Below are 25001 nucleotides of genomic sequence, written 5' to 3'. Positions count from 1 at the left end.
AAAAATAAGAGCAATATAATGAAACCCCACTTCTACCAAAAAAAAAAAAAAAATTATCCTGGTCAGCTATTCAAGAGGCTGAGATAGAAGGACTGCTTGAGCCCTGGATGTTGAGGCAGTAGTGAGCCAAGATCATGCCACTACATTCTAGCCTGAGCAAGAGAGTGGGAACCTGCTTCAAAAAATACATAAAATTGGCCGGGCGCGGTGGCTCAAGCCTGTAATCCCAGCACTGTGGGAGGCCGAGGCGGGTGGATCACGAGGTCAAGAGATCGAGACCATCCTGGTCAACATGGTGAAACCCCACCTCTACTAAAAATACAAAAAATTAGCTGGGCATGGTGGTGCGTGCCTGTAATCCCAGCGACTCAGGAGGCTGGGGCAGGAGAATTGCCTGAACCTGGGAGGCGGAGGTTGCGGTGAGCCGAGATCGCGCCATTGCACTCCAGCCTGGGTAACAAGAGTGAAACTCCATCTCAAAAAAGTACATAAAATTAAAAATAAAAAGATCATTATGATTAAGGGGTATGCAAGGAGGATTTAAGTATGCAAATCGATAAATGTGATATATCACATGGACAGAAGAACAAAATTCACATAATCATTTAACAGATGCTGAAAACATGTTCAATAAAATTCAAAACATTCCTTCACGATAAAAACTCTCAACAAATTAGGTATGGAAATGAAATATCTTAGCCGGGCACAGTGGCTCATAACTGTAATCCCAGCACTTTGGGAGGCCGAGGCAGGGGGATGGATCACTTGAGGTCAGGAGTTCAAGACCAGCCTGGTCAACAAGGTGAAACGCTATCTCTACTAAAAATACAAAAATTAGCTGGGCGTGGTGGCACATGACTGTTATCCCAGCTACTGGGGAGGCTAAGGGCAGAAGAATCGCTTGAACCTGGGAGGTGGAGGTTGCTGTGAGCTGAGATTATGCCACTGCACTCCTCCAGGCACACGAGCGAGACCCTGTCTCAAAAAAAAAAAAAAAAAAAAAAGAAATACCTCAACACAATAAAGGCTATATAGACAAACTCAGAGCTATTATCAGACCCAACAGGGAAAAATAAAAGATCCAAGATCTGGAAAACAACAAAGACGCTCAGTTTTGCCATTTTATTCAACATTCTGGAATTCCAAGCCAGAGGAATTAGATAAGAGAAAGATATAAAGGACATACAACCTGGAAGAGAAGAAGCAAAATTATCCGTGTTTGTAGATGACATGATCTTATATTTAGCAAAACCTAAAGACTCCAGACAAAAAAACTATTAAAACCAATAAATACAGTAAAGTAAACATACCAAAACCACAATGAAATTAACATAAAAACCAGCAGCGGCTGAACACAGTGGCTCATGCCTGTAATCCCCACACTTTGAGAGGCTGAGGTGGCTGGATCCCTTGAGGCCAGGAGTTCAAGATCAGCCTGGGCAACATGGCAAAACCCTGTCTCTACTAAAAATACAAAAATTAGCCAGATGTGGTGGCACACAGTTGTAATCCCAGCTATTAGAGAGGCTGAGGCATGAGGCTTGCTTGAGCCTGGGAGGCGAGGTTGCAGTGAGCCGAGATCAGGCCACCACACTCCAGCCTGGGTGATAAAGCAAGACTCCGTCTCCCGAACAACAAGTACCAAAAACCCAGTAGCATTTCTATACACCATAATGATCTAAAAAAGAAATCAAGAAAATAATCCCAATTTTAAAAGCTACAGAACAAAAAAATAAAATACCTAAAAACAAATTTAAAAGAAGGGAAAGATCTCTACAAAAACACACTGTAAAACACTGATGAAAGAAATTGAAGAGGACACAAAAAGTGGAAAGATATAATTATCCTGGATTAGAAGAATTAATATTGTTAAATATCTATACTACTCAAAGCAATTTACAGATTCAATGCAATTCATATCAAAATACCAAGGACATTCTTCGCAGAAATAGAAAAACAATCCTAAAATTCATATGGAACTACAAAAGACCTGACAGCTAAATCAATCACAAGAAAAAAGAATTTAAAAAGAAAAAATACCAAAGCTAGAGGCATCACCATTACCTGATTTCAAATTATACTACAAAGCTATAGCAACCAAAACAGCATGGTACTGGCATAATAACAGACACATGGGCTGGGCACAGTGGCTCATGCCTGTAATCTCAGCACTTTGGGAGGCTGAGGTGGGTGGCTCACTTGAGCCCAGGAGTTCAAGACCAGCATGGGCAACATGGCAATATCCTGTCTCTACCAAAAATACCAAACAGCCAGTCTCATAACCCAGTCTCAAAATAAATAAATATGTAAAAATGTTTAAAAAACAAAAACAGACATATAGACTAATAGAAGAGAATAGAGAACCCAGAAATAAATCCACGTATTTACAGCCAAGTCATTTTTGACAAAGGCACCAAGAAGAACATACATTGGGGAAAGGATGGTTTCTTTAACAAATGATGCCAGAGGTTGGGTGCAGTGGCTCACGCCTGTAATCCTAGCACTTTGGGAAGCAGAGGTGGGCAGATCACTTGAGGCCAAGAGTTTGAGACCAGCCCGATCAGCATGGCAAAACTCTGTCTGCCCAAAAAATAAAAAAAATACCTGGGCCTGGTGGCGCACACCTGTAATCCCAGCTACTCAGGAGGCTGAGGCATGAGAATTGCTTGAATTCTCCCCGGGGGGTGGAGGTTTGCAGTGAGCAGAGATTGCACCACGGCACTCTAGCCAGGGCGACAGAGCAAAACTCTGTCCAAAAAAAAAAAAAAAAAAAAAGAATGATGCCAGGGCCAGCTGCAGTGACTCACACCTGTAATACCAATACTTTGGAAGGCCAAGGAGGACTGCTTGAGGTCAAGAGTTTAAGTAGCAAAGACCTGGAACCAACCCAAATGCCCATCAATGATAGGCTGGACAAGGAAAATGTGGCACATATACATCAGGGAATACTATGCAGCCATAAAAAAAAAACAATGAGTTTGTGTCCTTTGTAGGAACATGGATGAATCTGGAAACCATCATTCTCAGCAAACTGACACAAGAACAGAAAAATCAAACGCTGCATGTTCTCACTCACAGGTGCGTGTTGAACAATGAGAACACATGGACACAGGGAGGGGAGCATCACACACTGGGGTCTGTTGGGGGGGAATAGGGGAGGGACAGCACGGGGTAGGGGGGTTGGGGAGGGATAAAATGGGGAGGAATTCTAGATATAGGTGACGGGGGGATGGAGGCAGCAAACCACATTGCCATGTAGGTACCTATGCAACAATCCTGCGTGATCTGCACAATACCCCAGAACCTAAAGTGCAAAAAATATATATATGTATGTGTATGTGTGTGTGTGTGTGTGTATATATATACACACACACACACACATATATATATAAAAGTGTTCGAGAGCAGCCTGAGTAACACAGTGAGACCCTCATCTCTATAAAAAGTTTTTTACATTAGCTGGGCATAAATATAAAAAATTAGGTGGGTGTGGTGGTAGGCACCTGTAGAGAGGCAGAGGTTGCAGTGAGTGAAGACGGCGCCACTAAACTCCAGCCTGGGCAACAAGAGCAAAACTCAAGTCTCAAAAAATAAAAAATAAAAAATTAGCTGGGCATGGGTAATATGACTATTCCCTATAGACTTGGCTACACCAGAGGCTGACGAAAGAGGATCCTTTCACTCTAGAAGTTAGAGGCTGTGGAGAGTTATGATCATGCCACTGCATTCCAGTTTGAGCAACAAAGTGATAACCCAACCTTTTTTTTTTTAAGGGTGCTGGAAGGATGCATCAATAAAATATGATACATCACATAAACAAAATGAAGGACAAAAATTATCTGATCATCTAACGAGATACAGAAAATCATTTGGTAAAATTAAGCATCCCTTCAGGATTAAAGTCAACAAACTAGGCATAAGAAAACATACCTCAACATAATAAAGGCCATATACGACAGACCCACAGCCAATATATTTAATGGAGAAAAGTTGAAAGCACTTCCTCTATGAACTGGAACAAGACAAGGATGCCCATCTTTACCACTTCTATTCATCATAATAGTGGAGGTCCTTGGCAGAGCAGTCAGGCAAGAAAAAAAAAAGGCATCAAAATTGTAAAAGAGGAAGTCAAGTTGTCCCTGTTCATTGATACAATCTTGTATCTAGAAAACTCTAAAGACTCCAGAAAGGCCGGGCGTGGTGGCTCACGCCTGTAATCCCAGCACTCTGGGAGGCAGAGGCGGGCGGATCACGAGGTCAAGAGATTGAGACCAACCTGGCCAACATGGTGAAACCCGTCTCTATTTAAAAAAAAAAAAAAAAAAAAAAAGACTCCAGAAAAAAAACCTCATAGATTTGATGAATAAATTTGGTAAAGTTTTAGGATACAAATTTAACATACAGAAATCAGTGGCATTTCTGTACACCAAAAACAATCTGGTGGAAGACAAAATCAAGAAGGCAATCCCATTTACAATAGCCACAAAAACAATAAAATACCTAGGAATACATTTAACCAAGGAGGTAAAAATATCTGTAAGAACAACTAGAAAACACTAAAAAAATCACAGATGACACAAACAAATGGAAATACATCCTATGCTCATAGACTTGAAGACTCATATCATTAAAATGACCACACTTCCCAAAGCAATTAACAGATTCAACACAATCCCTATCAAATTACCAACATCATTTTTTATAGAATTAGAAAAAATATCCTACAATTCACATTAAACTAAAAAATAGCCAAATAACTAAAGCAATCCTAGGCAAAAAGAACAAAGCTGGGAGGCATCACACTATCTGACTTCAGATTATACTTCAAGGCTACAGTAACCAAAACAGCATGGTACTGGCATAAAGATAAACATATAGTTCAAAAAAACAGAATAGAGAATACAGAAATAAAGCTATATACCTAGATCTAACTGATCTTCAACAAAGTCAACAAAAATACACACTGGCAAAAGAACTCCCTATTCAATAAATGGTACTGGGAAAATCAGATACCCATATGCAGAAGAATAAAACTGGACCCATACCGCTCACCATATGCAAAACATAACTCAGCTGGACTTGGTGACTCACGCCTGTAATCCCAGCACTTTGGGAGGCCAAAGCAGGTGGATCATGAGGTCAAGGGATTGAGACCATCCTGGCCAACAATGTGAAACCCAATCTCTATTAAAAATACAAAAATTAGCTGCGTGTGGTGGCACATGCCTGTAGTCACAGCTACTCAGGAGGTTGAGGCAGAATAATCACTTGAACCCAGGAGGCACAGGTTTCAGTCAGCTGAGATCATGCCACTGTATTCCAGCCTGGCGATGAGTGAGATTCTATGTCCAAAAAAAAAAAAAAAAAAAAAAGAATGAGAGAAATACAGACTAGGCACAGTGGCTGACATCTATAATTCCAGCACTTTGTCTGAGGCAGGAGGTTCGCTTGACCCTAGGAGGTCGAGGCTGCAGTGAGCTATGATCACACCACTGCACTCCAGCTTGAACAACCGAGTAAGACCCCCATCTCAAAACACAAATCAATCAATCAATATAAAATAAATAGTGCTGGGAAAACTGGATATCCATATGCAGAAGAAAGAAATTACATACCCATTTTTCACTGTATGCAAAAGTCAACTCAAAATGGATTAAAGGCTTAAATGTAAGACCCAAAACTATGAAACTACAGAAGAAAACATTAGGGAAATGCTATAGGACTATCTCAGCAAAAATGAATGCTTATTGGTAGCATTTAAATTCATAGTCAGGAATGATGGTGATGTCAAGCAACCACTGATTGTCCACATGGGTGGCAGAGATAGTGACACCTTTACTTTCTTTCCTTCTTTCCTTTTTTTGAGACAAGGTAGAGTGCGGTGGCATGATCATAGCTTACTGCGGCCTCCCAAGTCCTGCCCTCAAGTGAGCAACCCACCTCAGCCTCCTGAGTAGCTGGGACTATAGGTGTACTTCATCACACCTAGCTAATTAAAAAAAATTTTTTTTGTAGAGATGAAGTCTTACTATGTTCTCTAGGCTGCTCTCAAACTCCTGGGCTCAAGCGATCCTCCTGCTGCAGCCTCCCAAAGTGCTGCGATTACAGGTATAAGCCACCACATCCAGCTTCTTCAAAAAAAAAAAAAGTGCCCAGAGAAAAAGTGACATTTTTGCTTTCAGATGGCTCAACATAGACAATCTTTGTCTCACACACAAAATTACTAAAAACATGCTATAAAATTACCTTCAGGTTATATGCATAAGGTATATACAAAACAGAAATGAATTTTTCATTCATAAGATACCTTATTATATATTAGCAATATTCCAAATTCCAAAAAAATCCAAAAACTGAAACACTTCTGGTCCTAAGCATTTCAGATAAAGGATACTCAACCTGTACCAGACAAAATGAAATTTAAGGTAAAAGTTGTTATGAGAGGAGGCTGAGACAGACAGACTGCTTAAGCCCATGAGTTAAAGATTACTATGAGCAGTGATCGCACTACTGCACTCCAACCTCAGCAACAGAGGTAGACACCCCATTTCTTTTTTTAAAAAAAAAAAAAAGGCTTTTAATTAAAAAAATGGTTATGAGACAAAGAAGGCCATTAATCAAGAAGACAATAATATAAACAAACATAACAAGAGCATACCAAAATGTATAAGGCTAAAAACTGACAGAATTGAAGGGAGAAACTGACAGGTCTACAATAGTTAGAGACTTTAACAATCCACTTTGAATAACAGAAAAAAGTAGACATAAGATCAATAAAGAAAGAGCGTACTTACATAATACTATAAAACAATTAGAGCTAAACAAATATGAATACTCCAACCCACAAAAGCAGAATACACTTTTTTTTAAGTGCACATAGAGGCTGAAGCAGGAGGATAACACTTTAAGGCCAGGAGTTCGAAGCTGTAGAGAGCTATGGTCACGCCACTGCACTTTAGCCTAAGCAACATAGCAAGATCTCGTCTCTATAAATATATAAATGAATGAGTGAATGGATGAATGAAAAATAAGAAAGATCCCAGATCAATACCTTAAGCAAGCAGAAAAAGAAGAGCAAGCTAAATTCAAAGCTAGCAGAAGGAAAGATCAGAGAAGAGATGAACAAGACACAGAAGAGAAAAATAGAAAAAAATCAGGCAAACCAAAAGCTAGTTTTTTGAAAAGATCAACAAAATTGATAAACATTTAGCTAGACTGACCAAGATTTTAAAAAAGGACTCAAATTACTAACTTCAAAAAAGAAAGTAGAGACAATTCTGCAGATCTTAAAAATGAAAAGTATTAGAATACTATGAACAACTTGTACACCAACAGATTAGACAATCTAGGTGACACAAAGTCCTAGAAATGCACAAAGTACCAAAACAGATGCAAGAAGAGAGAAAATCTAAATGAATCTTAGATTTAATCAATAGTCAAAAACCTCAAAAAGAAAAGCCCATGCTTACTTCAGCAGCACATATATTAAAATTGGAACAACACAGAGATTAGCATGGCCTCTGTGCAAGGACGACATGTAAACTTGTGAAGCATTCCATATTTTATTTTAAGACATGGTTTCACTCTGCAACCCAGGCCACAGTACAGTGGCACCATTATAGATCACTGAAACCTTGAACCCACTGGCTCAAGAAATCCTCCCGCTTCAGTCTCCCGAGTAGTTGAAACTACAGATGCTGCTGCCAGGTCCAGCCAATAAAAAAAAAAAAAAAATTTCTTTAGTAGAGATAAGATCTCACTATGTTGCACAAGCTAGTCTCAAACTCCTAGCTCCAGGTGATCCTCCTGCCTCTGCCTCTGTGCTGAAATTACAGGAGTGAGCCATCACACCCAGTCTTTACAAATATTTAAAGAATAATTAACACCAATCCTTTTCAAACTCTTTCAAAAAAACAAGAGGGGAGAATACTAATTCATTATACGAAGACAGTATACCTTCTGTCTTCACATCACAAGAAAATTATAGACAGAAAATGCCTTACAAATACAAATGCAAAAGATCCTAAACAAACTACTAGCAACTCTAATCCAACCATCTATTAAGAGGATTACATATCACAACAAACTGGGATTTATCCCAGAGATGCCAGGGTGACTCACTTTATAAAAATCAAGCAATACTAGCTTTTTGTTTTTGTTTTTTAGGGAGATGGGGTCTCACCTTGTTGCCCAAGCTGGTCTCAAACTCCTTGACTCAAGAGATCCTCCTGCCTTGGCCTCCCAAAGTTCCAGTATTACAAGTGTGAGCCACTGCACCTGGCCTACTGCACTAATTGAATGAAGGAGAAAAATCATAATCATATGGCCATCTGAAGTGATGCAAAAAGAAAAAAGCATTTGACAAAATCCAATACCCTTTCCTGATAAAATCACTCAAACTATACACAGAAGGAAACTTTCTCAATATGACTAAAAGATATTATAAAAAACAGTTAACATTACGTTTAATCCTGAAAGCCTGAGAGCTTTCCTCATAAAATGATGAACAAGACAAGGATGTCTTCTTTTGCCATTTCTATTCAACACTGTAATGCAAGTTCTGGCCAGAGCAATTAGGGAAGAAAAAGATGTAACAGCCATCCAAATTAGAAAGGAAACAGTAAATTCTCTATTTGCAGATGACTTCATCCTATATATAGAAAACCTAAAGAATACACACAAACAAGCTATTAGACCTAATATATAAATTCAGTAGAATCCATGTTATGTCTCTGTATATCTTCATATATACTAGTAATGCACAACCTGAAAATGAAACTAAAACAATTCTACTTACAATACCATCAAAAAGAGTAATATTAGAGGTATGAGGCACCACATCCAGCCCACATAAGAATAAATGTATCCAAGGAGGAATAAGAGTTGTACATTGAAAACTAGCAAACAATGCTGAAAGAAATTAAACAAAATCTAAATTAAAAGACACCCTATGTTCATGGATTGAGAGAATCAGTATTGTTAAGGCAGTATTAACCAAACTTGTCCACAGATTCGATGCCTCCCTTTCAAAATCTTAACAGTCTTTGTTGTGGAAATGGAAAAGCTATTCCAAAATTCGTATGGAGACTTCTGCTCCAAGATGTAAAGGGTTTGGAAGCTGTCAATACCATCCTCACAAGGGAAAATGAAAATGAAAAAGCTTAAAACAAGAACCCTTTTTAGATTCATCAGAGAACTGAGGTCACAGGGCAAACCACTGTCCTATAATGGACAGTGAGAAGCAGATACAAAAATCACAGCTTTCCAGAAAAAAAAAAAAAAAAATCCAGGAGCAAAACCCTACTGCTAGAGACATTACTTATTTTCGCAAACCCTACAAGCAAGAAGAGAATGGAATTAACTATTTAAACTTATGAAAGATGGCCAGGCGTGGTGGCTCACGCCTGTAATCCCAGCACTTTGGTAGGCCAAGACAAGTGTATCGCTTGAGTCCAGGAGTTTGAGACCAGCCCAATCAACATGGAGAAACCCCATCTCTACTAAAAATACGAAAATTAGCCAGGCATGGTGGCGAGTGCCTGTAATCCCAGCTACTCAGGAGGCTGAGGCAGGAAAATTGCTTGAACCTGGGAGGTGGAGGTTGCAGTGTGCCGAGACTGCGGCACTGCACTCATGCATGGGGGACAGAGTGAGATTCTGTCTCAAAAAAATAAAACAAATAAGTGTTGAAAGAAAGAAAAAAACCCACCAAACTAGAATTTGGTATACAATGGCATTATCCTTCAAAAGTGAAGAAGAAATAAAGATCTTCTCAGATAAACAAGAACTGTGAGAATTTGTTGCCAGTAGATCTGCCTTATAAGAAATGTCAAAAGAAGCTCTTCATAGAGAAGGTATAGATACAAAATTTGAATCTAACAAAAAAAAAAAAAAAGAAAAGAAAAAAATTTGAATCTACATAAACAAGTAATTTTAGAGAAGGAAGAAATGAAGGTAAAATGAAATCTTACTTTTCTTAGTCTAAATTGATCTATTAGGTAACAATTTCTTCAAAATAATAGCAGCAATGTATTGGGTGATTATAGGTTCTGGGTAAGTGAAATGAATCACAAAAATGTCATAATTGACAGGAGGAAGACACTGGGTATCCTGTTAAAGGGTACCCACACAAACCATAAACTACAGTGTTATTTGAAAATGTACATAAATTCCTTGTCAATGAATACTACAAACCACATAGCAATCACTATAAAATTTTTAAAAATTCATATGAAATTGCAAAAAATATCAGATAGCCAAAACAATCTTCAAAAAGAAAAATAAAGTTGGAAGATTCACTTCCTGATTTCAAAATTTATACAAAGCTATAATAATTGTAATTGTTTGGTGCTGGCATAGACAGACATACAGATCAATAAAACAGAACTGAGAGTCCAGAAGGAAACCCATACATCTATGATCAAATGGTTTTCAACAAGGGTATCAAGAGCATTCAGTAGGAAAAAAATAGTCTCTTCAACAAATGGAAACCCATATGAAAAAAATTGGACTTTATTTTTTCTGTTGCCCAGGTTGGAGTGCAGTGGTGCAATCTCGGCCTACTATAACCCCCATCTTCTGGGTTCAAGTGATTTTCGTGCCTCCGCCTCCCAAGTAGCTAGGAACGCCTAGTAGCTAGGTGAACGCCAACATGCCCAGCTGTTTTATATTTTTAGTAGAGACAGAGTTTCACCATATTGCCCAGTTTGGTCTCAAACTCCCGACCTCAAGTCATCTGCCCACCTTGGCCTCCCAAGAATTACAGGCATGAGCCACCAAGCCTGGCCTTGGACCTTTATCTTCACTGTATACAAAAATTAAGTCAAAATCAAAATGGATCAAAGGCCTAAAGGTAAGGAGTAACTAAAACTATAAATCCTACAGAGGATATACAGGTGGCCAATAAGCAAACAAAAGGATGCTCAACATCACTAGTGATAAGGGAAATACAAACCAAAAACAGGGATACCACTTTGAACCTGCTAGAAAGGCTAAAATTAAAACACCAGGCCGGGCGCAGTGGCTCATGCCTGTAATCCCAGTACTTTGGGGGGCCAAGGCAGGCAGATCACTCGAGGTCAGGAGTTCAAGACCAGCCTGGCCAATGTGGTAAAACCCTGTCTCTACTAAAAATATAAAAATTAGCTGGACATGGTGACACAAACCTGTAATCCCAGCTACTCAGGAGGCTGAGACAGGAGAATTGCTTGAACCCAGGAGGTGGAGGTTGCAGTGAGCCAAGATTGCACCACTGCACTCCACTGGATAACAAAGGCTCCAACTCAAAACACACACACACCAGAAAATAATTGTCAGCAAGGATATGGAGAAATTGGAACCCTTGTGCATTGCTGATTGAAACGTAAAATGTTATAGACACTGGAAAATGGTAGGTGGGCAAATGTACTGAGGACCTCTTGAGACTGTGCCTCAGGTCTTCATCACTCATATTTGGTTCAGAATAAACATCTTTAAATATTTTACAGAGTTGGACTCCTTTCATCATCAGAAACTGACACCCAATGCAAGACCTCAGAGAAAACTCAGGATCCCCCCACCCTCCAAGGAAAGGCCCATTGAAAGGCCCCAACTGCAAGCTTCTCTCACGTGTAACTGGTAGTTATTCCTGAGCCCCAGACCTCCCACATGGTTGATGGTCCATTGGTTTATTCTGAGCTGGTTCTTTCCCTAGAAAGTTGTTTAGGATCCTAATTCTGATTGGTAGGTGCATTTGAAAGAGTCTTCTCCACTGCCTTTTTCTTCCCAAATTAATCCCAATTGGCTTTTCTGTATATTTGTATGAGGAACTGAACTGTCATTTTTTCTTTTCTTTTTTCCTGAGACAGAGTCTCTCTCTGCCACCAGGCTGGAGTCCAATGGCATGGTGATCAAGCTCACTACACCCTTGATCTCCTGTGCTCAAGTGATCCTCCCATCTCAGCCTCCTAAACAGCTGGGACTACAGGCATGTGCCACCACAAGGGGCTATTTTTATTTTTATATTTTATTTTTTTTTTTGAGACGGAGTTTCGCTCTTGTTACCCAGGCTGGAGTGCAATGGCGCGATCTCGGCTCACCGCAACCTCCGCCTCCTGGGTTCAGGCAATTCTCCTGCCTCAGCCTCCTGAGTAGCTGGGATTACAGGCACGCACCACCATGCCCAGCTAATTTTTTGTAGTTTTAGTAGAGACGGGGTTTCACCGTGTTGACCAGGATGGTCTCGATCTCTTGACCTCGTGATCCACCCGCCTCGGCCTCCCAGAGTATTTTTATTTTTAGTAGAGACAACGTCATGCTATGCTGCTCAGGCTGGTCTTGAACTCCTGACTTCAAGCAATCCTCCCTCCTTGGCCTTGCCAAAGTGCTGGGATCTGAACTGTCATTTTTGTAGATAAATCAGAAAATGAACTCCTTAGTTTCAAAGAATAAAGGCATTTTGCTCTTCCCAGTCAAAAGGTGCCCCTGGGTGACTGGGCACTGAGTGGGAGTGTCTAGGGGGTTGACTCATTGCAACATGCAGTAGCCCTAGAGGGAGCCCCCCAGTAAAATTAATTTTAAAAGGCTCATCCAGGAAACGCATATAAGAGCTGATAACTCAGTGTTCTGAACCCTCTCAGAGGTGACAGACCTCTAAAAAGAGAAACAGACATGTAAGAGGGGAGAAATGACTCAGTGGTGAAACACTGTAGAGTTCCACCCATATCAGCACACTTCCATCCACCACACTAAATCCTAGACCACAGTTTAGTTCCTTTTTTTTTCTTTCTTTAGTTCCTCCTATAGCTGGGACTACAGGACTGCAGGTACCACCATGCCCAGCTAATTTTTGTATTTTTAATAGAGACAGGGTTTCACCATGTTGGCCAGGATGCTCTCAACCTCTTGATCTCATGATCTGCCCACCTCAGCTTCCCAAAGTGCTGGGATTATAGGTGCCTGCTCTAGTTCTTCCTTTTAAGATAGAGAAAAAAGGTGAGAAACAAATCATCTAAGGATGAAAAAAGACAATGACAATGAACCCCTCTGGGGCTCTCCATTTTATGGCGCCTTTACTTGCAGGTGTTTGAGTACATGGAGAAAGTTCAAGAGCATGCCAGGTTTTCTAGTATTCCAGCTGGTTACATATTATGATCTGTTTCTGTATGCATTTTAAACTGATGGGAAAATTACATCAAGAAAAACTCAGGCCAGGTACAGTGGCTTACGCCTGTAATCTAAAGACTTTTGGAGGCCAGGGTGGGTGGATGACTTGATGTCAGAAGTTTAAGACTAGCCTGGACAACATGTTGAAACCCCTCTCTACTAAAAATACAAAAAAATTAGCTGGGCTTTTTTCCTCTCTGGCTGTGTAAGGATAGGCCGCCATCATGAACGACACAGTAACTATCTGTACTAGAAAGTTCATGACCAACTGACTGCTTCAGAGGAAACAAATGGTCATTGATGTCCTTCACCCCGGGAAGGCAACAGTGCCAAAGACAGAAATTCAGGAAAAACTAGCCAAAATGTACAAGACCACACCGGATGTCATCTTTGTATTTGGATTCAGAACTCATTTTTGGTGGTGGCAAGACAACTGGCTTTGGCGTGATTTATGATTCCCTGGATTATGCAAAGAAAAATGAACCCAAACATAGACTTGCAAGACATGGCCTGTATGAGAAGAAAAAGACCTCAAGAAAGCAACGAAAGGAACGCAAGAACAGAATGAAGAAAGTCAGGGGGACTGCAAAGGCCAATGTTAGCGCTGGCAAAAAGTGAGCTGGAGATTGGATCACAGCCGAAGGAGTGAAGGTGCTGCAATGATGTTATCTATGGCCGTTGTGGATTTTTCACGAGAAGCTTAATAAACTAAAAACTTCCGTGTGAAAAAAAAAAAAAATTAGCTGGGCACGGTGGCATGCCCCTGTAGTTCTAGCTACTCAGGAGGCTGAGGCTGGAGAATCGCTTGAACCCAGGAAGCGGAGGTTGTAGTAAGCCAAGATTGTGCCACTGCACTTCAGCCTGGGAGACAGAGTGAGACTCAACTCAAAAAGAAAAGAAAAGAAAAACTCAGAACCCAAAGGTCAACCTGCAACTATAGAGCTCCTAAGTTCTCTTTTCTTTTTCTTTTTTTGGAAACAGGGTCTCAATCTGTCACCCAGGCTGCAGTGCAGTGGTGCCATCTTGGCTCACCGCAACTTCCACTTCCCAGGCTCTGGGAATGCTCCCACCTCAGCTTCCAAAGTAGATAAGCATGAACCACCATATCTGGCTAATTTTTGTGGGTTTTTTTTTTAGTGACGGGGTTTCACCATGTTGCCAAGGCTGGGCTCAAAGGAGCCGCCCACCTAAGCCTCCCAAAGTGCTGTGATTATAGGCATGAGCCACCTCGCCTATTTCTCTATTTTCTTTATTGCCTGCTTTCAGTCTGCTGTTGTTTTTCTACTGATGTTGAGATTAAAAACACTGTTTGGATCCAACATTTTTTTGTAAGCTGGCAAGTTTGTATTTACATCTCAAGGATAGAGTTCTGAAGCAAAAGTTATAGTAACTTTGTATGTGTTATGTGTGTGTATGTATACATACATGTATGTTATGTGTTGTGGCCACGAGGTTCCAAACTGTCTTACCAATAAAGGAGTACTTGTAAATTAAGTGAATAAGCTCCAATGTTTTTCAAGTTCACAAGACATAAGTAAATTTTTAACAAATACACTGGCTTTACAATTATTAAATACAATTTAAAATGTCTTCAGAATTGTCAGCATACATTTTTGTCTGAATTTGTTGATCAAGCGATTTTATATTTATCTCTGCTAGACATTTTATGATGTCAAGGTTTGGCATGAAGATTATAAAACTATAAGCCCAGCCCCAAACTGAATAATCTTTGTGTAGTATTATTATTATTTTGCTTTTGAAACAGGATCTCATTCTGTCACTCAGGCTGCAGTGCAGTGGCATGATCATGGCTCACAGTAGCCTTGACCTCCTGAGCTCAAGCAATCCTCTCACCTCAGCCTCCTGAGTACCTAGGACTACAGGCATGTGCCACCATTCCAGGCTAATATTTCAATTTTTTTTTCTTTTTTTTTTTTGAGACATAGTCTCTCTCTCTCTCTGTCACCCAGGCTGGAGTGCAGTGTGTGATCTCAGCTCATGCCAACCTCTTCCTCCAGGTTCAAGTGATTCTCATGCCTCAGCCTCCTGAGTAGCTGGGATTACACAAGTGCATCAACACGCTTGACTAATTTTTGTATTTTTAATAGAGACGAGATTTCACCATGTTACCCAGGCTGGTCTCATGTGATCTACCCACCTCAGACTCCCAAAGGGCTGGGATTACAGGTGTGAGCCACCGCACCCAGTCTAATTTTTTAATTTTTTTTGGTGGAGATGTGGTCTCACTATGTTAACCAGACTGATCCCGAAATCCTGGGCTCAAGCAATCCTCCTGCTTTTGTCTCCCAAAGTGTTGGGATTGCAGACATGAGTCACTACACCTGGTTATTTGTGTAATTTTTGAGAACTAAGGCATGTAATATTGTTAATTTTATGAAAACAGCTAAATTCTGAGTTATCAGGCAAAAAAAAAAAATTATTTAACGTTAAAGTTTTTTTTTTTTTTTTTTTTTTTTCAGGGACCCAGGCCCCAGAGCTCCCGAGGCCTAGAGCCCCCAACCTTAAAGTTCTTACCTAAGTAAACAACAGATATTCACAGTCTATACAAATAGTTAACAGGGAAATAATTTTAAATAACTAGCTTTGTCTAATATCACAGTTTGTATAAATAATGTAAGTAAACTACAGAAAAACAAAAATATGGCAGGGTGCAGTGGCTCACGCCTGTAATCCCAGCACTTTAGGAGGCCGAAGCGGGCGGATCATTTGATGTCAGGAGTTCAAGACCAGCCTGACCAACACAGTGAAACCCTGTCTTTACTAAAAATACAAAAAAGAATTAGCTGAGTATGGTGGCGCATGCCTGTAGTCCCAGATACTTGGGAGGTTGAGGCGGGAGATCGCTTGAACCCAGGAGGCAAAGGTTGCGGTGAGCCGAGATCGTGCCACTGCACTGCACTCCAGCTTGGATGACAAAGCAAGGCTGTCTCAAAAAAAAAAAGGAAAGAAAGAAAGAAAAATAATACATTAGGTAAACATAATGGAATACATACTTATAAAAAAAGAAATGGTATGATGATTACTCAAAAAATTAAACATAAATTTACCATATGATCCATCAATTCCACTTCCGGGCATATACTCAAGAAGTGAAAGGACGGGCTCAAAAAGTTATTTCTACACTCATGTTCAACAGAGTTGCAGTTGGGGTAGATGAAAACGTTCTGGAGATAAATGGTAGTGATGGCTACACAATGTGAACGTATTTAACTGTACAGATCTGTGGTATTAAAAATGATTAAAATGGTAAATTTTATGTTATTTATAGCTTACCACAATCTTTTTAAAGTAAGTACAGAAAAAGAAGGAATTGTTCTGTGAATCTGTGCAGCAATCACTTAGAAAATATGGAAATTGGCTGGGCGTGATGACTCACACATGTAATCCCAGTACTTTGGGGAGGCTGAGGCAATTGGATCACGAGGTCAGAAGTTCGAGACCAGCCTGGCCAAGATGGTGAAGCTGCATCTCTACTAAAAACTACAAAAATTAGCTGAGTGTGGTAGCAGGTGCCTGTAATCCCAGCTACTCAGGAGGCTGAGCCAGGAGAATAGCTTGACCTCAGGCAGCAGAGGTTACAGTGAGCCGAGATAGTGCCACTGCACTCCAGCCTGGGTGACAGAGTGAGACTCTGTCTCAAAAAATAAAAATAAAAATAAGGCTGGGTGTAGTGGCTCACACCTGCCATCCCAATACTTTGGGAGGCTGAGGAGGACAGATCACTTGAGCCCAGGAGTTCAAGACCAGCCTAGGAAATATGGTGAAACCCCATCTCTGCCAAAAATACAAAAAATCAGCCAGGTGTGGTGGCACGTGTCTGTAGTCCCAGCTACTCAGGAGGCTGAGATGGGAGAATTGCTTCAGCCTGGGAGGCAGAAGCTGCAGTGATCCGAGATCACACCACCGCAGGCCAGCCTGCGCTACAGAGAGAGACCCTATCTCAAAAAAAATAAACAAATAAGGAGGTGGCTCACGCCTGTAACTCCAGCACTTTGGGAGGCCAAGGCAGGTAGATCACCTGAGGTCAGGAGTTCGAGACCGGCCTGGCCAACATAGTGAAACCCCATCTCTATTAAAAATACAAAAAATTATCCGATACTGGTTGCAGGCACTTGTAATCCCAGCTACTCAAAAGACTGAGGCAGGAGAATCACTTGAAGCCGGGAGGTGGAGGATGCAGTTAGCCAAGGTCATGTCACTGCACTCCAGTGTGGGCAATAAGAGTGAAACTCCATCTCTAAATAAATAAATAATGTTGCTCAGGATGTACAGAAATTAGGCCAGGCGCAGTGGCTCACATCTGTAATCCCAGCACATGGGAGGCCGAGGCAGGTGGATAAGTTGAGGTAAGGAGTTCAAGACCAGTCTGACCAACATGGTAAAACCCTATCTCTACTTAAAATACAAAAAATTAGGCCGGGCGCAGTGGCTCATGCCTGTGATCCCAGCACTTTGGGAGGCTGAGGCAGGCAGATCACAAGGTCAGGAGATTGAGACCACCCTGGCTAACACAATGAAACCCCATCTCTACTAAAAATACAAAAAATTAGCCAGGTATGGTGGCACGAACCTGTAATCTTGGCTACTCGGGAGGCTGAGGCAGGAGAATTGCTTGAACCAGGGAGCTGGAGGTTGCAGTGAGCCTACACTGTGCCACTGCACTCCAGCCTGGCTATAGAGTGAGACTCCGTCTCCCAAAACAATATGTATATATACACAGAAAATTAGCCAGGCACCCAGGCACAGTAGCTCACGCCTATAATCCCAAGCACTTTGGGAGGCTGAGGAGGGCAGATCACCTGAGGTCAGGAGTTCAAGACCAGCAGGACCAACATGAAGAAACCCCATCTCTACTAAAAATACAAAATTAGTCAGGCACGGTGGTGCATGCCTGTAATTAATCCCAGCTACTCGAGAGGCTGAGGCAGGAGAATTGCTTGAACTCGGGAGGTAGAGTTTGTGGTGAGCCTCTCAGCTCTTGCCTTGAGCCACTGCACTCCAAACTGAGCAACAAGAGTAAAACTCCATCTCAAAAAAAAAGGGAAGAAACCCATCTCTACCAAAAATACAAAAATTAGCCTGGCATGGTGGCATGCACCTGTAGTCCCAGCTACTGGGGAGGCTGAGGAAGGGGAGTTGTTTAAACCTGGGAGGCGGAGGCTGCAGTGAGCTGAGATCGCGCCACTGCACTCCAGGCTGGGCTACAGAATGAGACTCTCAGAAAAAATAAAATAAAAAGATGAAATTAGAACCCTCCACACTGCTGGTGGGAGTGTAATATGGTACAGCCAGGGTTGAAAACAATTTGGCAGTTCCTTCAAAAATAAAAGGTAAAAGATATTACTGTATGACCCAGGTACAAACCCAAAAAAACTAAAAAATTAGGCCGGGCGCGGTGGCTCAAGCCTGTAATCCCAGCACTTTGGGAGGCCGAGGCGGGTGGATCACGAGGTCAAGAGATCGAGACCATCCTGGTCAACATGGTGAAACCCCGTCTCTACTAAAAATACAAAAACATTAGCTGGGCATGGTGGCGCGTGCCTGTAATCCCAGCTACTCAGGAGGTTGAGGCAGGAGAATTTGCCTGAACCCAGGAGGCGGAGGTTGCGGTGAGCCGAGATCGCGCCATTGCACTCCAGCCTGGGTAACAAGAGCGAAACTCCGTCTCAAAAAAAAAAAAAAAAAAAGAATGGTATTCAAACAAAAACTTGTACATCAGTGTTCATAACAGCACTAATCACAATGCCAAAAGGTAGAAAAAACAAAATGTCCAATAATAAACAAATACAGCATAAAATGAAATGTTATTCAGCCATTAAAAAATGAAGTACTAGCTAGGCTCAGTGTTACATGCCTGTAACCCCAGCACTGTGAGCGGCCAAGGAGGGCAGATCACGAGGTCAGGAGTTTGACACCAGCCTGGCCAACATAGTGAAATACTGCGTTGAAAAAAAAAAAAAGAAGAAGTACTTTTGGGATTACTTGCCCCAGAGGAAATTTTTCAAAATGAAGTACTTATACAGGCTACAACATATGAACACAGAAAACTTAGGCTAAGTTAAAGAAATAAACATAAAAAGTCACATATTTTATGACTCCACTTCTATGAAATACAAAGATTCATAGATTAGTGTTTTGCATGAGTTCGAGGAAGGGAGGAACAGAGAGTTTAATAGGTATAAAATTTGGACCAAGCGCAGTGGCTCACACCTTGTAATCCCAATACTCTGAGAGGCCAAGGTGGGCAGATTACTTTAGGTCAGGAGTTCAAGATCAGCCTGGCCAACAAGGTGAAACCCTATCTCTATTAAAAATACAAAACTTAGCCAGGTTAGGTGGCAGACACCTGTAATCCCAGCAACTTGGGAGGCTGAGGCATGAGAATTGCTTGAACCTGGGAGGCAGAGGTTGCAGTGAGCCCAGATTGTGCTACTGCACTCCAGCCTGAATGACAGAGAAAGACTCCATCTCATCTAAAAAAAAAAAAAAAAAGATATGAAGTTTCCTTTTGTGTGAAAATATTTTGGAACTAGACAGGTTATAGTTGTACAACATTGTAAATGTACCAAATGTCAGTGAATCATGCACTTTAAAATAGTTAATTTTGTGTTATATAAATTTTACCTCAATAAATAAGAGGATGCTCTGATAGCATCTTATGAAAGCAATTACCCAAACGTGAAGTATTTTACTACTTATTACCTCCCAATTAAAACAAAATAACACTGAAATATTTCTTAAACTGTCTTTTATTTATTTTGTTGGTTGGTTTGTTTTAGAGACAGGGTCTTGCTCTGTCACCCAGGCTGGAGTGCAGTGGTGTGATCAGATCTCGCTATAGCCTCAAACTCCTAGGCTCAAGCAATCCTCTTGCCTCAGCCTCCTGAGTAGCTAAGGCTACCACCAGCTCGTGCCATGACACCCAGCTAATTTTTAAATTTTTTTTTTATAGAGACAGAGTCTTGCTATGTTGCCCAAGCTGGTCTTGAACTCCTGGCCTCAAGTCATCCTCCATAGCCACCACACCCGGCTTAAACTGTCTTAAGACTAAGACTAAGATGCTTAGAGGGGGAAAAGTGGTATTACAGTAAGCTTCTTGGGCATGATTTACTCAGAGACTATTTACTCTAAAATCTAAAAGACACTTTTTAAAAGCAGGATGAGGTGACTCTTCTAATTTAGTCAGCATAAGCAAGAACACACAAAACCTATAAGCTTAACTATTCAAAGTTACTTGGAACTTTATACTTAAAAAGCACTATATAAAAATTTCTATCAGTTATTCCTCAAGGACACTTTTACAAGATGGTTTGTTCCCAACTGGCTAAATGACTTGCCTTGTTACCCACTGTATGCACTATTTCCCTTCTGACAGTGACATCCCCTTGCTCTCTGTCAACTAGGATTAAAACTTTTCAGACTCAAGTCTTTTTTCTCATGGCTCTCCAGGTATATTAGCTGCTTCTTCAAGAGGCTTTAGAGGCAGAGATTCTTGAGCCTGACATCCTGGCTCCACCACATAACAGTGGTATGAACTTCAGAAGTAACCTTCCTTTCTCTGCCTCATTTGCTGATCTACAAAACTGGAATAGCCACACCTCAGTGACTTGCATACCACTTGTTATGTAAACGCTCAATAAATTGCCATCACTATTATTAGTATTACGTTTTCTAATACTTCTCTAGAACAGGCCTTTACTATTACTAGATTACATCCACTAGATTATGTCTGCATCTCCTCAACCAGCCTACTTCATTCCTATCTTTTAGTAATCCAAAGTATTGTGCAGATCACCATCAGATTTACCTTGAATACATACAAATACCTCCTGTTACTCTCTAGCTTAAAAAGCCTTTAATGTGGTGATGTCCATCTAATGTCAGTCAGGGATAAAGCCAACCCTCATTTATCCCAGCTTGGCTCTTGATCTGTGCCCACGGCTGGTTTGTGCCTTGGATACATGGAAAGTAAGTAAATGATTAAAAAATAAAAATAAAAAATTTTCTATGGATCCTCACTTATACCACATCAAATCTAATTTCCTCTGCTAACTTTCATTACCCTCTTTTAATAGCAGTTACCAAACTTTTAGCGTCCATCACAATCATCTGGCATACTTGTTAAAAACGAATTGCTGGACTCCAGTCCAGAGTTTCCAATTCAGTAGGTATGGGAACAGGGCCTTAAAATCTGCATTTATAATAAATTTCCAGGTGCTGCTGCTGCTGGTGGTCAAGAAACCACATTTTGAAAAGTACTCTTCTAAAATAAACACCATTCTGCTTCCAAGACTTATTTCTCCTTCCTCCCCACCTAGCACACATTGCTTTGACTGCATTGATCTTTTCATAGGCTGTGGCCAATTCTCCCACGTCCTACTTACCTGTGCTGGCCACTTTCTTGCTTTTCCAAATCAAACCCAGGCTTTAAGTCTGTGATTCTTAACACTGCCTGCACATTACAAACATCTGGGAAAGCTTTTAAAACTGCAGATGCACCTCGCCCAAGATTCTGATTCATCTGATTTTGGGTTAAGTTTTCCCAAGTGATTCTAATGAGCAGTCAGAGTTGCAATCCTCTACTTTAATCAATCACCTTCCTGTCAGAATTATGAATACTCACTGGATTTTCTCCCCTCTAAACTACTGTAACGTTGACAGATTAAAAAAAGTTTTCTGTTCATTACATATCTGTGTTATTCTCTACCTTTCATTTTAAGTCTTGTTTCTTTCAACTTGAAATTGAACATACAGATTTCTATATTACTACAGCTCTAGTATGGTGATGAATACACAGTAGAAACTGATCATTTCTTCACTGATTGTGAGTTCAAATTAGAATTCAGAGCCTTAAAATATTTTTGGCATGTTATTTTGACAAAGGCATAAAATATTTCTGATCTATCGAATTCAGCAAATTATATTCCTTTCTTTTTAAATATGGTTCTGCAACACTCATTTTATTATGGTGAGTAATTTAGCCCCTTCATTTCCTAATAAATAAATTGGAAAGAAAAAAAGTAATGTATAAAAATGCTTTGAAAAATAATAAAATGAATAATAGCACTGTAAGTGGCTTCACAGTTGCTTCCTTAGAGCAAACGGCCTTTTATAAATCCATAAAGACTGCTTCAAAACAGTTAAAACAGAATCAAAGCACACATATTTAAAGATTCTGAAGCTCTGAATAGTTCTATGATTTGTTTTCTCAACAGATGTGCATCCTTCAAGCCCTGAATTCACCAGATGCATATTAAATTAATCTGTACTTTTAGTTTTTACATAACACTCTACTCTAGTTTTATAAATACACCACCACCAAATGAAAACAGAATTCTATTGTTGCTTTATGTCATTAAATATTAACAGATTATCTTCACTGTGCAAAAAATAAATTAAGATTCATTTTAATGCAGCCAAATGTGTGCTCACTAAATATAGGCTATAATAACTTCACCATTATTGGCTGATTTCCATCTAGAATGTGAAACATAACAAATTTGCTCACAAAAATCCAGTGACACCTGGTACCTGGAAGAAATATGCCCACTTAAGTTACAAGAAATACTTAAGTCCACTTAAATCTACTGGAGAATTTACTTCTTATAAATCCATAATTTCTTCACTAACTACAATGAAAAAATTAGCACACTTATATCAGAAATAAGACTGCACTGGGAGTCCGGAGGCCTGAATTCCAGTGTGACTCATTAAATAGCTGTACAATCTTGAGCAAGTCACTTAGCCTCTGCACTTAAGTAGTCTCAGCTGTAAAATGAAAGGGTCTAACCAGACCATCTCCACATTTTCTTTTAGCTTTATGATTTCATAATCTATGAAACTCAAGAAACACAAGCATTAACCAGATGGATCCCATTAAAGACCAAGTGAGCTTTGATATTGATTGATTTGGAGATAATGTATCTCTGGAGAATCTAAGTGCTTTCACAGAGATAGTTCCTTGAGTTGACTTATTTAACTAGGTGAAAAAGCAAACAAAACTCACCAAACATCTTGCATCATATCCTAGATGACCAGAATATTTAGATGTCATGATACCAATTAAGGTTAAAATGTTTTAGAAAATAGAAGCTGTTCTAGAAGTACAGGACAGGACAGTTATAAAGCCAAATGAAAGAGGATTGTAGCTAACAATTAGTACTTAAGCTACATGAGAATAAAATGTCTCAGAACAGCATTCTATTACTTTTAGAAGCAAGACTCTCAGCCTGAGTCAGAATTGAAAATAATCAGGAAACTATAGCAGTACCCATGGAAGCGCTTCCTACTCAGTTTTTGCCAGCTCAAGCTTCTGGATAGTCTTCAACAAGTGTTAACAGGCAGCAGCAAACACTGGAGAGGATGGTCAAAATCTGTATAGCTGAAACCCTACGCAACAATAAAAACCAAGTGGCAAAGGCTCTTATCCTTAGTGACAGTTGAAAACTTCTGCATTTAAATCTCCCATCAAGCTCCTTCACAACCTGAAACTGCCACATGACTGTGCCATATTTAGCTCATATTTCCTAATACTCTAAAACTTGTTATGAAATAATTAAGCACTTGTCAATTAAGGCCTAATGACCTAAAATCAATCTTTTTGAAAGGGAAAACCGCACTCCGAACAATGCTTCTAATTCCACTTAAGAAAGTAAGGAAACTCATTTAAAAACAACTCCCACAAATTATTTCATTTGTTTTAGTTTCTTTATGGACATCCTTATTAACGTTTGTAGAACTTTAAAAAAAATTCTTTTTTTTTTTTTTTTTTTTTAGATGGAATCTCACTCTGCTGCCAGGCTGACAATCTCACGTCACTGCAACCTCCGACTACCTGGTTCAAGTGAGTCTCCTGCCTCAGCCTCCTGAGTAGCTGGGATTACAGGAATGTGCCGCCACACCCAGCTAATTTTTGTATTTTTAGTAGGGACAGGATTTCACCATGTTGGCCAGGATGGTCTCCATCTCTTGACCTCATAATCTTCCTGCCTCAGCCTCCTAAAATGCTGGGACTACAGGCATGAGCCACCATGCTCAGCAAAAGAAAAGTTTATAAACCTATTGGTCATGGCTGTATGCAGTGGCTCACACATATAATCCCGGCACTTTGGGAGGTCAAGGTGGGCAGATCACTTGAGCCCAGGAATTCAAGACCAGCCTGGGAAACATAGTGAGACCTCATCTGTTTATTTTTTCTTTTTCTTTTTTTTGTTTTAAGACAGTCTCTCTCTGTTGCCAGGCACCAGGCTAGAGTGCAGTGGCGCAATCTCGGCTCACTGCAACCTCCACCTCCCAGGTTCAAGCGATTCTCCTGCCTCACCCTCCCAAGTAGCTGGGATTAGAGGCGTGCACCACCATGTCCAGCTAATTTTTGTATTTTTTAGTAGAGATGGGGTTTCACCATGTTGGCCAGGATGGTCTCAGTCTCTTGACCTCGTGATCTGCCCGCCCCAAGTGCTGGGATTACAGACGTGAGCCCTGTACCCAGCCTGTTTGTTTTTTTTTTTTTTTAATTAAAAAATTAATTAAAAAAAATATTGGGGCCGGGCGCGGTGGCTCAAGCCTGTAATCCCAGCACTTTGGGAGGCCGAGGCGGGTGGATCACGAGGTCAAGAGATCGAGACCATCCTGCTCAACATGGTGAAACTCCGTCTCTACTAAAAATACAAAAAATTAGCTGGGCATGGTGGTGTGTGCCTGTAATCCCAGCTACTCAGGAGGCTGAGGCAGGAGAATTGCCTGAACCCAGGAGGCGGAGGTTGCGGTGAGCCGAGATCGCGCCATTGCACTCCAGCCTGGGTAACATGAGTGAAACTCCGTCTCAAAAAAAAAAAAAA

The 25001-nt window shown here is 40.5% G+C and overlaps 1 protein-coding gene, 2 non-coding genes and 1 pseudogene across 8 annotated transcripts in view; 3 read left to right on the top strand and 1 right to left on the bottom strand.

Annotated features, from left to right (window-relative positions):
* The window catches only part of CSNK1G1 (casein kinase 1 gamma 1), a 180109-nt gene that overhangs the window by 145265 nt on the left and 9843 nt on the right, over window positions 1–25001 (bottom strand). The window lies entirely within an intron of this gene.
* Window positions 7462–7565, top strand: LOC116564630. The gene has a single exon (XR_004275005.1). It is a non-coding gene; the product is annotated as a U6 spliceosomal RNA (small nuclear RNA).
* Window positions 13353–13868, top strand: LOC116564251 (annotated as a pseudogene). Its single transcript, XR_004274812.1, has one exon. The product of XR_004274812.1 is annotated as a 40S ribosomal protein S24 pseudogene (transcript).
* On the top strand, window positions 20998–21129 carry LOC116564646. Its single transcript, XR_004275020.1, has one exon. It is a non-coding gene; the product is annotated as a small nucleolar RNA SNORA48 (small nucleolar RNA).

The sequence above is a fragment of the Sapajus apella genome, unplaced genomic scaffold, assembly GCF_009761245.1.
Source record: "Sapajus apella isolate SASKATOON/1434 unplaced genomic scaffold, GSC_monkey_1.0 scaffold37, whole genome shotgun sequence".
Classification (NCBI taxonomy): domain Eukaryota; kingdom Metazoa; phylum Chordata; class Mammalia; order Primates; family Cebidae; genus Sapajus; species Sapajus apella.
This window is presented reverse-complemented; position numbering and strand designations above follow the sequence as displayed.